We start from the raw sequence: 18,009 nt of genomic DNA on the forward strand, positions 1-18,009 counted from the left end.
TCCCTCACCTACCCCACAGGACAAGATGCAAACTCACAACACATGCCAGATGCCCCATCTGTCCTGAGATTTCTTTATGCAGAGCAGTCTGGGCCACCACGGACAAATCTGACCCCGTTCACATGACATGGGGTCAGTTAGCATGTAGTTGGGTTAGACTGGATTACAATCCTAACCAGAAAATGTCCTGAATAATCTGTGATCGAGTCTGAGTCAATTTATACCTCCGGCAACAATGCCAATGCTTGGTAGGGACCCAGTAAAAAGTCCTTTGAATGAATGAATGAAGTGAAAAACCAGACGATATCCTAAATTTTTAAGGAAGCTGTTAAGCCAAATCCACAGCAGCATCTAATCTGAATCCTATGAAGTGAGTTTTAAGAGCTCATGGCGGGCAGCGGGGGATGAGAGCATTGGCTAATGCTTCCTTACATGTGTAAACTACTTGGCACTTTTCCGTGATTTCACTTAATTCTAACAACAACCTTATGATGTTGGTTAAATAAGTATTATTATCCTTATTTTACATATGGGGAAACTGAGGCCCAGAGAAGTTGTGATTTGTTTAATGTCATTATATTAAACAGAGCTAGGATACAAATTCTGATGTCTTTCTACCTCACTAGTGCATAGGAAGCTATAGTTACTATTGTTTATCTTTTAAAATTAAACTACATATAAACATAGACTCATATAAGTACACGGCACTCAGAACATCTTCCTTCAGCAATGTTTCCACACAGGAAATCAACTGACCTTGGAGGCAGACAAACCTGGATCTGTCCCCACATATATCTATGTGACTTTGAACAAGTAATCTCTCTAAGGCTTTGCTTCTGCATCTAGAAAATAAGAATAACAAGACTTACCTCAAAGGGTTACTTTGAGGACTAAATGAGAATACAGTTAAAAGTGCTTAATACAAAGATTAACACATTGTCAACAACAGTGAGTGACAGCTCTCTTCATTATTATGACGAAGTGAAGGAAAGAAAAGGTAAACTGGGACTATGAGTTTGAATTGAAGGTTTTACAGCCTAGTTTGTAGTAACACGTACTTAGCTTCAGGCTGGATTCCCAATTGAAAGAGTTTAGAATCACTGAGTGCAAGCCATACAAAACAAGAATCTAGGAATGTACTGAGATTTTCATATTTTTAAAGCAGAGCATGTATACATGCATTTGAAACATATTCATACACACTTATGCATGTTGGGGAAACATACACTTTTACACATTATAGCAAACTTCATGATGAATTGTAAAACTGACTTAGCAAAAATAACAGCTCAGTGGATTTCCTTTCAGCACAAACAACACTGCAAGTGACAGAATAAGATTCATTCTGATACGACTCTAGACACACTACAGGTAAAATTTCAACCCCTGAAGGTACCAACACACCATAAAGATTTGATCAATTTTCTGTAAGTCTGGAAATCAGTTCTAATCCCCAACTGCACTATGATATTATATCTTAAAAACTCTTCAACATGTTTCACAGCTTGAAAATCCAACGGACTCCAGGGATACTGATGGTTAACAATAATTAACCATCTTTTTCTCTCTTAAAAACTGGAAGCTGCTAATACAATATATCAATGAGCCAACAGATTTCTTAGTAATAATTCCATAATGAGCACAGGTTCTGGAATTGGATTATCTGAGTTTAAATCCAGATTTGTACCACTTTTTCGCTCTGTGATTCCCAGTAAATTACTTCATCTTTCTGTGCTTCAGTTCCCAATCTACAAAAGGCAACTAATAAGAGCACATGCTTCATAGGATTTGCTATGAATATTAAATGAGACAACTGGTATAAAATTCTTAGAAAGGTACTTAGCACAGGGTAATGAATCAGTAAATGGTACCTATCATTACTGTATATATACACAAAACATGCCTATTTAAAAACACTAATCATAGATCCATCCTTCCTCAATGACCAACCTCAGAATTTCCACCCAGACAGCGATGTGAAAACTGATTTATCTTGCATTCTCTGCTCCCAAAGGCTGGGTGCTATGACTGGCACAGAGCAGTTACTCTGAGAATATTTGATAAGAGAATGAAATGATGATAGCAATATTTTAAAGCACTTTGAAAATATGTCATGAAAAGCATGATATACTCTGTGATCCTCAAGGGTAAGGGAGAAAAAGAAGTTATTCCAAGCTTAGTTTGTCCTTCTCCCATTGGGATAAAAGGGAAATGAAAAACAGTGGCTATTGCAAGAAGCAGTGGAATTAAATTATGTCAACTTCCCAGCATGATAACAACAGACAGCTCCATCGTGGAGGTGAGGCTGGTCACTTATTCATCCACTCTATTCTTTTTTTTTTTTTTTTTAAACACTCTATTCTTTTAAAAAACAAACCAGCGTCTCACAAATCTTCTCTCTTAAGGATCGATGTACATGAGTTACTGAGAATTCACATTATGTAACATCACAAAAAAAAAGCAATAGGAATTCAACAATGCTTTTTCTAGCTCTCACAAATATTTGGCCCCCAGACAGTAGGCATTAGAGAGCTGAGTTTCCAACAGGTTTTACAACTGCTGTCTGACAGCAAAATCCTATGGAGAGGGTTGGGGCCAATGCTTCTTATGGGGATCCTATGCCAGGAAAGATTCATAATCAGAAGAGTGGGAGCTGCCCAAGACTTGCAATGAAAACTCTGATCAAAGCCCACAGAAATTCCAGGCTTCAAACACAGGCAGTCCCCACAAAAAGCCAAAATTATCCCCTGCGGTGTAGAAGCTACACTGTTACAGAAGCAAAAAACTTTAGGGAAAAAAAATCATCAACTGATCCAATATAAAACTAAATGGCAAAATGTCCATGATATATTAAGTTCCCCTCCCCACCAAAAAAGAAAGTTGTAGACCAACATGTGCAGTGACTCTATTTAGTTAAAAACAAAACAAAAACTTCACTACCCTTCTTTCTCTCTGTAATTTATACACAGAAAAATTTATGAGAAAAAAATGTCTAATTGTTAATGCTGATTAACACTAGAGGGTCAGTGAAGGGGAGACTTATTTAACTTTTCATGATAGAAAAAATAAATAGGTTAATAAACCCCTACGTACCCCTTACTCAGCTTCACCAATGATCTATTCATGTCCAATTTTGTTTCATCTCTATTTCCCCTGAACTTCCTCTGTCCTGCATTATTTTGGAGCAAATCCCAGATATCATATTATTTTATCTGTAAATATTTCACTATGTATTGCTAATAGACAAAGACTCTTTTTTTAAAAACATAAAGACCATACCATTATTATACCTAAAAAAAAAATCAGTAATATCACCCTAATACTTCAAATATCCAGTGCTTAAATTTCCCATAAATTAAGTTTTGGGTTTTTTGGGGTTTTTTTTAGCAGTTTGTTTGAACCAGGATTCAAATAAGGTCTACATATAGTGATTGACTGATAAGTCTTTTAAGGTCTTTTAAGTCTCCCATTCTATAGGGGTCCGCCTATCTTATTATTTTATTGTAACTTACTTGTTACTTTAAAATTTTTATATATCTATTTATTTTATTTTATTTTTGACTATCAGCAAATTAGTTTTTGAAAAAATTTTTTTTGGATTTACAATGTTGTGTTAGTTTCAGGTGTACAGCAATGTGAATCAGTTACACACATACATATATCCACTCTTTTTTTTAGATTCTTTTCCCATATAGGCCATTACAGAATATTGAGTAGAGTTCCCTGTGCTGTACAGTAGGTCCTGACTAGTTATCTATTTTATATATATTTATATAAATATATATATATTATATATATATATTTTATATCACTGTTATATCTATTCATTTTAAATTGACCACAAATATGTATTTTTTTTTACATGTCAAGAAGAGGAGAATATTAAATGGATGGCAGCACTGAGTTCCTTCACTGCTCAAAAAATAAACAAGTAGTGGTAAAAGCTGCAGTTACATTAGATGATATTTCTCTGTCTCCCATAAAACAACTAGATAAGAGTGGGCCAATATATAAAAACTGCTTAAAAAGTAAATTTAAAAACCAGTGAGTTATCAGTAGTATAATATTACCAGTAGTGCAAGGTATCATCAGAGATCTATTCGAAGCAACAGACAGATTGGCTTAGCTGTGGGTCTTGGTTCAGCCCTATTAAGAATGTCTACTTTCCTAGATAAATAACTTCCAGACAATGTGGATGCTATGATTAAATGTTAGCAGACATTTTTTGTTATTTTTTATTACAAGTGTAACCCATGCAAACAATTTAGCAAATACAGTTAAATAATTGATAAAATGAAACCTATAACCCCACCACCCCAAAATAACCACCATATTGATCACTAAGGAATCTTTTGGCTCTAAGTCAAAGAAGACCTAAATCAAACTGGCTTAAATATAAAGGGAAGTAATACATTTGGAAGGTCCAGAGGTAGTTTTGGCTCCAGGCAAAGTTTAATCTAGCAGCTAGGTGACGTCACCAGAGACCCAACTTTCTCTATTTCTCCACTGTCATTCTTAGTGTCAGCTCATTCTGAAACTAGTCTTATCATAGTTGCATGATAGCTACCACTTACAGCTCCCAGGACCTCAAATTTCTTGCTCAAGTCGAACAAGAAGAATACTCCTTTACCCCAGCCTTCTCAGTGACAATCCAGAAATGCGCTCTGATCAGTCTAGATCAGGTCATGTGATGTTGCCCTCACAGCGGCAAGGGGGATATAATATACAAACTAGCTTAGCCTAACACACACACTCTACCGCCTAATCAAGGTACAGTCAGCTTCCCCAGAAACTCATAGATTCCCTAAATGGCAATGGGGGCTAGATAGAAAGAAGATAGAAAGCAGAAATCATGTTGGGGTTCAACCCATAGATGTCCACTGCCATCACTGTTTATATTTGCTGTGCTGTGACTCTGTTTTTAAATGTGGAAGATGCTGCCGATGCTGAGATTAATTTCCAATATGTAGAAGTTTAGGGAAGAGAAGGTTTTCAATAGATAAAACACAGGATGATGGCCTCACATTTGTTAGGTAGTAAAATCATTTGTTGAATTGAAATAGCTTAAAAAGGCTTAAAGACAGAATACCCAACGATGCTTCCCAAAGTATGAGACCAAGAAGAGCAAACTTACAGGCTCTCCACGGCACTAAAAAACATAGTCCTGGGACTTCCCTGGTGGCGCAGTGGTTGACTCCGCACTCCCAATGCAGGGGGCCCAGGTTCAATCCCTGGTCAGGGAACTAGATCCCACATGCATGCCACAACTAAGAGTTCACATGCCACAACTAAGAAGCTCACCTGCCACAACTAAGGAGCCCACGTGCCGCAACTAAGAAGCCAGCAAGCCGCAACTAAGGAGCTTGCCTGCTGCAACTAAGACCTGGTGCAACCAAATTAAAAAAAAACAAACAAACATAGTCCTTATTTACATAAATGTTTGAATCTCTTGGTTGGTTATACAAACAAGTATCCCTCAGTTGTCCAAATATTTGTCATGGTTTCTTTCCTTATAATAGAAATCAAAGAACCATAACAACCCAAGTTTCTCATACTTGGGGAGAGGGGCAATAACCCTTTAAAAAATAACATCCTACGATGCACCACATACCTTAATCAAATGCAAGTTGGGTTAGACCTGCTGAAATAAGAGTGGGGGACTTGAAGCCCACGTACTTCCCCCCCCTCCCCACTTCATACTAGTAACTCTTCTACCGTGTCAGCTCAAATACATCTAAGTAACAGGGAGTTCACCATCTCACAAAGCATACTCTTATTCTAATTTCGATTCCTGATGCCAAAACAGTTTCTTACTACTGGACAAAAGTCTGATTCCCTGTAATGTCTACTCCATGGGCCAAAACACCCTTTCACAAGCTGACATTACAAGTACCGCTCAGCCATCCTGCCTTCTTCAGGCTCAACATCCTCAGGTCTTTAACTACTGCTCACTGGACACGGTCTCTGTTCTTTTCATCACACTGCTCACCTCCTACTGCGTGTTCTGCTGCAGCTTTGAGAATATGCCCTGGACCCAGGGAAGTGCGCCAATTGCTCAGTGTCTTCGGAATTTATTTCTCAACTGACTTTTAACAACACATGCATGTTCTATCTCTGTCAGGCAACTCTGTTTCTACCTTTTGATGTTCATATCTCAGCAGCATGACAAATGCTCATCCAAACTCAGCTCTTGACCCTTTGCTCTTCTCTCTGGACTTGAAGTATCTTCTCCCCTCCATCCACTGTGTTCTTCCCAAACTGCTAATTCACAGCAAATGTTTGTGCCTGTGATCTGCTCCCGCAGACAGTAGTGCCTGGGCATAGGCTGCCTGTCTTGACACTGCTACCCTTCCCAGCTCACTCCAAAGGCCTGGAAAAGACTGTTTGCTCTCATCTGAGTCCTCCTGAAATGGAATCAACATTCTACATGTGCCTTGATCAGCTCAGAGTTCAGGGGGCCTGTGCTTTCCCTGCTCTATGCAGTGCTTTTCAGGATGGATGATATTAGTCAATGTGCTTATGGGTTTGATTTTTAGCAGCTTCCCTTCTCTGTCACATTATCTCAAGATTAGATTTGATTGTCACTGGCCACTGGCCACAGCCCCACCCAGTTGTCTCCAGCGGGGTGGCCACCTCCGGATTAAGTGAGGCTCTGAGTCAGTGACAACCAGGATTGATGATACAGTAAGACAATGGCTGTCAATGCTGGCTGCACATTAGAATCATCTGGAGAGCTTTAAAAACTCCAGAGATTCCGGTTCAATTGATCTGAGTATCTTTTAAAAATCAGTATTTTTTAAAAAGCTCCCATGATTCTAATGTACAGACAGGATTCAAAGTCACTGCAATAGGAAATCCCTCTTAATAGGTAAATACGTTCTGGAATTTGTCTGCAGCTCCCCTATCTGTAAATAGAGCCTAAAGCGCCTGACAGGACTTCTACAAAACAATTCAGTAACTGCACTAAGTATTTAGTAAACCACATTCAATTCTCCCAACAATTCTGGGAAGCAGATTTTATTACCATTCCCATTGAACAGACGCAAAATCCAAGCCTCAGAAATGTCAAGTAACCTGTCCCAGGCACGCAAAGGAAGAAAGGGGGGCAGGGGATACAGAAGATTTCTGCAGATTCCAAAGATGTGCCCCTAACCCTGGTATACTTTCCCCAGTGCAGCTCCATCCCTTGGCCTTATTGAAATGTTTCACTTCTCCCTGCAGCCCTGAGAGTTGGGCCTGGAGTCCCATCCTGAACCTCCACCTAATTCCTACCAGCCCTTCTCGTCTATCGCTTCTGATACCATTTTCTTCATCTTAAAGGAACTCTGTCCATTATAGATTGGATACTTCAAAATCCAGTCATAGGTCATTCCCTTGGATACAACTCCGTCGGCCATTGACCTCCCCTGCCCACTCCACCCAAATCCAACCTATCACTGTCTCCCAGACCCTGCCCATAGTCAGTCCTGGGTGACTCCCAGCTGTCTGCATGCTATGCCAATGACAGCGTCAATTAAATCCCTCTGGGTTTTTCTTTTGTTTTTTTTTTTTTCACATGAACTGCCATGAAGCTGTTCTTCTTTCATCTTGCATGTTTATGATTATTCCCTTAAACATAAATATAGGACTAATTGTTGCTATTTAATTTAAAAAATATTTTTAGTTTTACTAGTTTGGGCCCATTATTCCAGCACTTCCATATAATTCTGAAACTAAATTACCATTTATCATAATGAAGTCTCCTTTTAATCAAAAGGAGAGTCTCTTGACCATGGGCTCTATGTTTTTTCCCAAGTTCCTAATAAAAATGGTTCTTTGCTATTACCCTTCCTTTTGTGTGGCCTAAAACCAACAGAATCAACATTCTCTAGCAAAAATCACTCACTGGGCTATCTCCAGCTAATTGTACAATCTTATTTTCAAAAATTCGAAATGGGATTTTGTGAGTGCTTTGTTGAAATTAAGATTCAGTAACTCTATATTATTCTCTGAGTCAAGTTATCACAGTGAATGTTGTTTTTTTTTTTTTTTTTTGCGGTACGCGGGCCTCTCACTATTGTGGCCTCTCCCGTTGCGGAGCACAGGCTCCGGACGCGCAGGCTCAGCGGCCATGGCTGACGGGCCCAGCCACTCCACGGCATGTGGGATCTTCCAGACCGGGGCACGAACCCGTGTCCGCTGCATCGACAGGCGGACTCTCAACCACTGCGCCACCAGGGAAGCCCTCCTAGTGATCTCTTTCTTTTTTTCTAATTACTGTCATCTATTTGAGAATCTATTCTAAACTTGTCAGGCATTAAGAGAAATGTGAAAGACCATCTGTGAAAAATGGAACAGGATTTTCCCATTTTTTGGCAATGCTCCTATTCTCCACAACTTCTCAAAATTTACTAATAGTTGCCCTAAGGTCAGCTCCCTTACATCTGGGATGTAATCGGACTGGGCTTTCTTACCATCTCTCCACCTATCCAGGGTTTCAGTGTCCTTTTAACTCATTTATCTTTTATTTAATTGAAAATTTTATTGAGATAATTGTAGCTTCACATACAGTTGTAAGAAATGATAGAGATCCCTGTACACTTTGCCCAGTTTCCCCCAATGGTTTTTCCAAAACTGTAGTATAATATCACAACCAGGATACTGACATCGATAAATCACCCTGTCTTCCTCAGACTTCCTCAGTTTTACTTGTACTCATTGTGTGTGTGTGTGTGTGTGTGTGTGTGTGTGTGTGTGAACTTCTGTACATCGTTACCTGTGTAGAATCATGTATCCAGTCAAGATACAGAACGAACAGTTCTAACACCACAAGGGTCCCTCGTGTCGCCTATCCATTAATCTTTGAAACATGCTTGCTCTGCTCTTTTCGGTCTTTAGATCAATTGCGATAAAGGAAATAAAGGATGCAAAGTAAGAGTTGAGAAGTGCCTTCACTGGGCTATTTGTTAACATTACTGCTTCTTCCTCCTTTCGTGCATGATTTCTTAAAACTGCATAAACTTGCTTTTTTAATACTACTACTATACCTTCCTAGATTAAAAAAAATGCTTTTAAGTCCTTAGGTGTTCTTTATCTGAGATTCATTTTTATAATTTCTTTGGAATGAAGCATGATAAATGGATGCAGAGGCTTTTTTCACCCTACTTTGTAGTGGAAGGGAAGATGCCTTCCAATTATAAGCATTTATGAGACATTTCATTTGAGTAGTAAACTGTAACCAGCAACTGTAGATAATCTTAACATATTACAGTATCATTTTCCCCAGTAATCTCTTTGAGGAATAGGACCACATCCTACACTTCTTTTGTGTTTAGAGTGACTGCTGTCCTTGACTCTCCAACACCCATACATCCCAGATGATTAGTCAAAGCCAAGGGTCAGCCGTTTTCCGGTAAAGGGCAGACAGTAAATATTTTAGACTTTGCCAGAAGATCTCTGTTGCAACTACTCAATTCTTCTTCTGTACTGTGAAACAATTTTGTAAATGACTGGGCATGGCTTATGCCAATTACATTTCAGTTATAAAAAAAAACAGGTGGGGAGCAGCAGTTTGCCAACCCGTGGCCTGAGCCAATTATGGTAACCCCATTTCCTCAGCCAGTGACTAGCTTACAAATGGACAATGGGACCCAATCCTGGTGCATGCGATGTGAGGAAAGTTTGCTGAGGGGCATCTAGGAAAGACTGTCTCACAGTTCAGACACTCAAGGAAGAGACAACCCTCCTATTTCCTTTGGATATTAGCAGATCTGGATGTGATGCCTGGAATCACTGCAGTCATCTTGCTCCTGACCTAAAGATGAAGCCAAAATAGGAGGGCAGAGGCATGAGAATCACAGAGGACAGCAGAAATTGGTCATACTGTGCCTGGAAGCTGCCCTACTTCTTCTTATGTAAGACAACACATTTCTTTATTGCTTAAGTCAATGAGTTGGCCAAAAAGCATCCTAATTACTATACCCCCTTCAGTGCTTAGCAAAGTACTTCACAGAGGAAAGATGTTCAGTGAACATTTTGTTGATCTGGCTCACAAACTGAACCATAAGCTTATGCAAATCAGAATCCTTGCCATTGTAAATAACAACCTAGCTCCTTTTAAAATACAAGTTCACTTTTCTTGGAAAAATCAATAACGGTAACACCAAGAGGAAATAATAGTAAACCTCACATTATTTAAGATGAATAGAAAACCAAAATATGTGACAGTTTTTCATTTTTCTCAAAATAAATGTGTTTCAAGATTATCCATTCCGTGCAGTTTTCCTCCTGTTACTTTAAGCCTTTCTCTCCCTGGCTGGCCCTTGGAAGGCAAGCTGCATGCAAATGTCTGTACACTCATCAGCCTTATTAGGCATGGTTCCAACTGGCCACCCCACATGAACACAATTAAAAGTTAAACATCAATTAAAATTCATGAAATCCATTTAGCTCTCTGAAAAAGCACTAAATAACTGTCCATATCTGGGGCCCAAATTAATCTAAATTGTTTTCCATCGCTCTTTAGTTATCAAACATACTGGGCCTCATTTTAGACTCTGCTAATTGCTCATTCAGCTTTCACGGAGTAGGCGATGAAAGATGAGCCCAGGATAAAAAATAAAGACGTGGAATGAAATGCCACCCTGGGTCAAGTTCAGTCAGTCGGGTAGTCTGTTAGTGACGGCGGCACTGGAGATATTCTGCGAGAGGGCAAGCCCTATCCGGGGTGAGGGGACACGCAGATGATTTCTCCTCTGAGACTTCCGCTGATTTATTCATCTGCTTATTCGACATAGACTTGGATGTCTAATTGGCATCTCAAGTTTTGACATGTCCAAAACAGAATGCATAATTTCCCCCAAGTCTATTTCTGGTCCTGTCTTCCCCATATCAATGAATGGCACCCAACTGCATAAGCCCAAATTCAGCATCACCCTTGATTTCCTTTTTTCTGTACCTCTACAACCATGCCATCAGCAATTCTTGCTGACTCTGCAACCAAAATCTGATCGGTCCTCTCCATCCCATGCCACCACCTTAATCTGGGCCTCTGTCACGTCTCTTTTGAGATTACTGCCACCACCTCCTAAATGGCTTCCCTGATGCCCTTTCTGCCTCTCCAAAACCCATTCTTTTAAAAACAAAATACAATCCCATCACTCCCCTGCTTAAAACCCTTCAATAGCTTCCAACTGCATGGTTTTTTTTTTGTTTTTTTTTTTATGGCGGTACGCGGGCCTCTCCCTGCTGTGGCCTCTCCCGTCGCGGAGCACAGGCTCCGGACGCGCAGGCTCAGCGGCCATGGCTCACGGGCCCAGCCGCTCCACGGCATGTGGGATCCCCCCGGGCCCAGACACGAACCCGTGTCCCCTGCATCGGCAGGCAGACTCTCAACCGCTGCGCCACCAGGGAAGCCCAATGTGGACCATTTTTAAAGTCTTTAGCGAATTTGTTACAATATTGCTTCTTTTATTTTATGTTGTGGTTTTATTGGTCCTGAGGTATAGTGGGATCTTAGCTCCCTGACCAGCGATCGAACCCGCAACCCCTGCATTGCAAGACGAAGTCTTAACCACTGGACCACCAGGGAAGTCCCCCGACCACATTTTAGAATTAGAAACCTATACGCGTTTCCTATTGCAGCTGTAACAAATTACCATAATTTGGTGACTTACAACTGCATGCTCTTACAGTTCTGGAAATTAGAAGTGTAAAATCAAGGTGTCAACAGGGCTGTGTTCCTTCTGGAGGCGTCAGAGGAGAGTCTGTTTCCTCGCCTTTTTTAGCTTCTAGAGCTTCCTATATTCCTCGGCTTGTGGCGCCTCCCTCACCTTCTCTGATCCTCCTGCCTCCCTCTTATAAGGACCTTTGTGATGACGCTGGGCCCACCTAGGTCACCCAGGATGATCGCCCCATCACAAGATCTTTAACTTAATCACATCTACAAAGTTTCTTTTACCACGTAAGGTGACATATTTACAGGTTCGGGGACTAGGACATGGATAATTTAGGAGGGCCCTTACTTATTCAGCCTATCATAAAAACAAAAATCAAAACACAACACAGGGCTTCCTTGGTGGCGCAGTGGTTGGGAGTCCACCTGCCAATGCAGGGAACACCGGTTCGAACCCTGGTCTGGGAAGATCCCACATGCCGTGGAGCAGCTGAGCCCGTGAGCCACAACTGCTGAGCCTGCACTCTGGAGCCCGCGTGCCACAACTACTGAGCCCACGTGCCACAACTGCCGAAGCCTGCGTGCCTAGAGCCTGTGCTCTGAAGCGGGAGAGGCCACCGCAGTGAGAAGCCCCTGCGCCGCAGAGGAGGGTGGCCCCCCGCTCACCGCAACTAGAGAAAGCCCGCATCCAGCAACGAAGACCCAACACAGCCAAAAATAAATAAAATAAATAAATTTATTTTAAAAAAATTAAGGATTAAAAAAACACAAAAAAACGGAATACCTTCCATTTCACATTTATTATCTCATTTAATCTTCACAGGAATCTGGTGTGTGTATGCATGTGTATATGTGTGGGTATGATTTACACTATTTTACTGTATTAAAAAAATCACAGTCAATGCTTCTGATCCTGTTGAAATATATTCATACAGCTTGGGTGTATTTCATATTTTAAATACGATCCCAGATTTTTAAATTAGGTTATTAAAATAAGTACCAATTAAAATGTGGGTACAAAGCAAACGGCGGGATCCGCGGCGGCGATAGCGGCAGCACGGCCGCGGTCTACGGGGGTGTAGAGGGGGGAGGCACACGATCCAAGGTCCTTTTACTCTCAGAGGATGTGCAGATCCTGCCAGAAGTGGAAGGACTCAGCACAAACCACTGGCTGACCGGGACAGACAAGTGTGTGGAGAGGATCAACGAGACGGTGAACGGGGCCAAACGGAAAGCAGGGGTGGATCTCTGGTGCCTCTACGAAGCCTGGGCTTATCCCTCCTGAGCGGTGGGGATCAGGAGGACGTCGTGCGGATCCTGATGGAGGAGCTGAGGGACCGATTTCCCTACCTGAGTGAAAGCTACTTAATCACCACCGACGCCGCCGGCTCCATCGCCACTGTTAACGCCGGGTGGTGGGATCGTGCTCATCTCTGGGACAAGCTCCAACTGCAGGCTCATCAACCCCGATGGGTCTGAGAGGGCCGCGGTGGCTGGGGCCACATGATGGGAGATGAGGGCTCAGCCTACTGGACTGCACACCAAGCAGTGAAAATAGTGTTTGACTCCACCGACAACATAGAGGCGGCTCCTCATGACAGGGGCTGTGTCCAACAGGCCATGTTCAACTATTTCCAGGTGCCAGATCGGCTAGGAATCCTCAGCCACCTGTACAGGGACTTTGATAAATGCAGGTTTGCTGGGTTTTGCAGGAAAGTTGCAGAAGGTGCTCAGCAGGGAGATCCCCTTTCCTGTTATATCTTCAGGAAGGCTGGGGAGATGCTGGGCAGACATGTTGTGGCAGTGTTGCCTGAGATTGACCCGGTCTTGTTCCAACAGGAGATTGGTCTCCCCATCCCGTGTGTGGGCTCTGTGTGGAAGAGCTGGGAGCTGCTGAGGGAAGGTTTCCTTTTGGCGCTGACCCAGGAGAGAGAGATCCAGGCTCAGAACTCCTTCTCCAGCTTCACCCTGTTGAAGCTGCGGCATTCCTCCGCCCTGGGCGGGGTCAGCCTAGGGGCCAGGCACGTGGGGCACCTCCTCCCCATGGACTAAAGCCCAGTGGACATTGGGTGCTGGAGCTTTTTCTCCTTTTCCTTGTTTTTTTTGAAAAAGAAACACCTTTACCCACTCACCCCCACCCCCACCCCCCAAAATACATAAATAAATAAATAAAATGCAGGTCTCTTGCCATGTAACAGGGCTGGTTTCATCTCCATTTTACATCTGTGTAAACTGAGGCTCATAGAGACACAGTTGTAGAGAACAAATATATGGATACCAAGGGGGAAGGGGGGGTGGGAGGAACTGGGAGATTGGGATTGACATATATACACTACTATGTATGAAATAGATAACTAATGAGAACCTACTGTATAGCACAGGGAACTCTACTCAATGCTCCGTGGTGTCCTGAATGGGAAGGAAATCCAAAAACGAGGGGATATATGTATACGCGTAGTTGATTCACTTTGCTGTAAAGTAGAAACTAACACAATATTGTAAAGTAACTATACTCCAATAAAAATTTAAAAAAAAAGAAACCGAGGCTCAGAAGACATACGTACAGTGAAAGGATCTCAATCAGAACCTGGGACTTTCTAAGTCTGAGTGTTTCCCTTTATCCCACATTCCTTCCTCATTCTACTTTGGGAAACAACATAAATTCCTGAGAAGTTAAATAAAAATACAAGATTTAACGTTTAAAAAAAACCCAGAATACCTCCTTACCATGGTTTACCAGCCCAATGTAACCCAGCCGTGACCAACTCTCTCAGCCTTGTCTCTCACTTACATTCTCCTACTCAGGCCTCCTGTCTGCTCCTTCAACGTGCCAGGCTTTCTCTCACCCTAGAGTCATCACTCTTGCTGTTGCCTCCACCTGGGGCATTCTTTCCCCAGAAGTTCACACAGCTGGTTCATTCTTGAGAGCTCAGTTGTGATTTTCTCACTTATCACCATCCGAGATCACCTCCTTGACTTATATTCTCCCTGTCAATAAGTCAACTCCAAGGGGAGAGCCTCTGTTTTGCTCACTGTACCACCTGGAACAGTGACTGACACATGTAGCAACTTAATATTTGTTGAAGGAATGAACTCTATGACTTCAAAATGTCGTTGATTTCCCCATAACACGACTTCATAACCCATTCTGGTTTTATAATCCATAGGTTTATACAAATGCTTTTTAAACCCATCCACATTTTCATCCTATATCAGCTGGCGGGATAAGACTAAACGAGATGAAATGTAATAAAAACAACTGTGAAGCCTACAAAATATTGGGGGGTGGGGGAAATGGGAGGTGTAGTGAGGGGATAGGGCTGAAAAAAATACGAGTAACATAATATTTAAAGTAGATTTAGAGGGAGTAATTATAAATGACTTTTAACTCAATATGACTGGTTGCAAGAATGCAGCTACCGAAAACATGACCTTCTGTGCCATGGAGGTTTTCAAGCAAAAAGGGGAAAACTACTTCTTGGACATACTTTATTAACAAAAATAGCTAGCATTTCTCAAAATGAACATTTGAGAAACTGTTCTGTAAAGGATAATAAAGCTTTATCTGTTACACATGTGGCATGATTTTTCTCCATTATCATTTATCTTTTACTCTATGTGATGTTTCTCTATACGGCTTTTAAATCATGTATTCGAATCTCTCAGTATTTTCCCTTAAAGTTTAGTAATTCAGAAGTACTGACTCTGAAATCATACTTGCTTGGTTTGAATTCTGGCACCATCACTTGTTCGACCTTGGGAAAATTACTTAACCTCTCTGTGCCTCAATTTTACCATCTAGAAAATGGGAAGAATAAATAGTAAATACAAGAAAAAATGGCTAGCATTTACCAAGGGTATAATATGAACTAGGCACTGTAGTGAAAGCTTTACATGAAATATCTCATTTAATCTTCAAAATACTGTTATGTTAGAGGCACTGTTAATACTTCTCATTCCATAGACGAGAGAAATACAGTTCAAAGGAGTCAGGTAACTTGCCCAAATTTACAGAATTAGTATGTGTTAGAGTCAGGATTCACGAGTCCAAAGCCTGGTTTTTAAACTTAATTCACTACTGCACCAGCTTTTATTGATTATCCTGGACCCAGCGAAGGGTTGGTAAGAAAGCACCACCTGCTCTTAAGAAGCTGTGGGATTCAGCGATCTCAGCAGCTGGGCCTGTGCAGCCTGGTGAAGCTTATGACCCATAAACCGGAAGATGAAGCCCTTAATTTATAACTGTAGAATATCCACGTGTTCATTAGCTCCCCAAACACCACTACTTACTACTTACTAATACACTAATTACACCAGTAATTCAGGCTCCACATTTCAAACATCATCTCACTCTTCATCCTCATCTCTAATGAGTCATAAAGTCCAGCTATCAATTCTTCTAATTTTTCTTTTTATAATTATTGTATTGCAAAAGAAAAATACCTACTCATGGTAAGACAGTCGAATGCTATACAAAGATAGATAATAAAAAGTAAGTCTGCCTCCCATTCTAGACCCCAGGTGCCCTTTTCTGGAGACAACTGTTACTGATAAAAACACACACAAATGGGAAAGGGAACGACAGGATCAGATGCGGGTCACTCTGGATATAGTGGAGGGAGGATTAGGGCGGGTGAGGCTAAACACCAAGAGGTGAGCATGGAGGCTACTTCAATGGTTCTGGTGGCTAATGATGAGATCATGAAATAGGACCACGGCAACCTGAAGAATCTGTGAGATACATGGGGCATGGGTCATTTAGAGATAGCAGCGCTTGGATTTGGGGATGAAAGAGAGTGAAGAGTCTGGGATGACTCCTGCCTGCCTGGCTTGATACTGGTGTTGTTTCACTGAGATCAGAATATGAAGCACCAGTTCACAAGTTCAGCCAGGGATGCATTCATGGCATCTGGGAGATAGAACAGACAGATGGAACTGAGGGTCTAGAGCTCAAGAGAGAAGTCAGGCTGCAGCAAAAGGGGGCTGTTGATGCCATGCACAGGATGAGTTCGCTGCGCTGGGTGAGAGCATCACTACCTTGAGGGACAGGCAGAGGAAGCACCATCTCTGTTGTCACTATCATCGATTGCATGGACAGTAGAGGGCTCTCCAGAAACCTAGTTTTACCTGGAGACATATTTTGGCACTTGGCTATATTCAGTTCTGTTGTGTGCCTCTATCATTTCATATATGTATGTCCTGCTGCCCTGTAACATTTGCCATCCGTTCAAAGGTAGAGACTTGTCAGGTTTCATGCGTAAGGGATGCAGCTTTTTTTCTTTGGTCATTTTAGTCACATTTTCTTAAATTAGGATATGTAGCCACTCGCAGTCAGACTGCATCTGAACAATATAACAACGGGAGGCGGGGTTGGAGGGGGCTTGACATGTGCTGCTCTGCTCACTTTGCTGCCTTGTGTTTCTGCCGCAGCCAAGAGAAGAACGACCCCAGTCCAACCTAGGCTCAGAATAAGCACATGAACGGAGCAGAATTGCCCCGGCTGATCCACAGACACGCGAGGGAGCAATAAATGCTTATTGTCTATTACCTGGCGCTGAGATTTTGTGGTTGTTATGCAACAGCTGTTCCTTTTCCTTGTATACGATGAAATGTTTAGACCTTAAATACATCTTCAATTGGTTTTGACAAAGGTATTCACCTGTGTAACTCACACCCCTGGCAAGACACAGAACCCTGCCATAAGCCCAGAAAGCGACCTGCTGGTCCTTCTGAGTCAATCCCCACCTCACGCCCAAAAGCAAACACTGATTTACTCTATCATCATAGCTTAGTTTTAAGACTTCTATCATTGCAGCCTAGTTTTGTGGTAAGTTGATAAGGACCAGGGATTAGCCAAATCCAGCCCACGGCCCATTTTTGTATGACCCATGAGCTAAGAATGGTTTTTACATTTTTAAACAGTTTAAAAAATATCAAAAGAGGAATAATACTTTGTGACATGTGAAAATTTTACGAACTTCAAATTTCAGTGCGTATGATTAGGTTTGACTGGCACGCGGCCAGCTCCATTTATTTACATATCTATGGCTGCTTCTGCACTACAGCTGCAGAGTTGAGGAGCTGAGACTGAGAACATATGCCCCAAAAGCCTGAAGTATTTACTACCGGGCCCATCACAGACAATGTCTGCCCATCCCTAGGGAACTTGCCTCTCTCTCTCTCTCTCTCTCTCTCTCTCTCTCTCTCTCTCTCTCTCTCTCTCCATCACACGTGTGGACCCAAGTGCTGAAGCCAGAGTTGAAAACCAGGTGTTCTGAGTGCTGTTTTAATTGCGTTCATTCAAATCACACATACAAATCATACATGTTCATGAAACGTATAAACACTGTCAAAAT

General features: G+C 41.8%; 1 pseudogene across 1 annotated transcript in view; it reads left to right on the forward strand.

Annotated features, from left to right (window-relative positions):
* The window catches only part of LOC309968278 (N-acetyl-D-glucosamine kinase-like), a 65,524-nt pseudogene extending 51,819 nt beyond the window's left edge, over positions 1-13,705 (forward strand). The window contains exon 2 of the transcript in view: positions 12,676-13,705. The product of the transcript in view is annotated as an N-acetyl-D-glucosamine kinase-like (transcript). The remainder of the gene's footprint in view (positions 1-12,675) is intronic.
* The last annotated feature ends 4,304 nt before the right edge of the window (positions 13,706-18,009 follow it).

The sequence above is a fragment of the Leucopleurus acutus genome (genome assembly GCF_964270905.1).
Source record: "Leucopleurus acutus genome assembly, chromosome: 11".
NCBI lineage: Eukaryota > Metazoa > Chordata > Mammalia > Artiodactyla > Delphinidae > Leucopleurus > Leucopleurus acutus.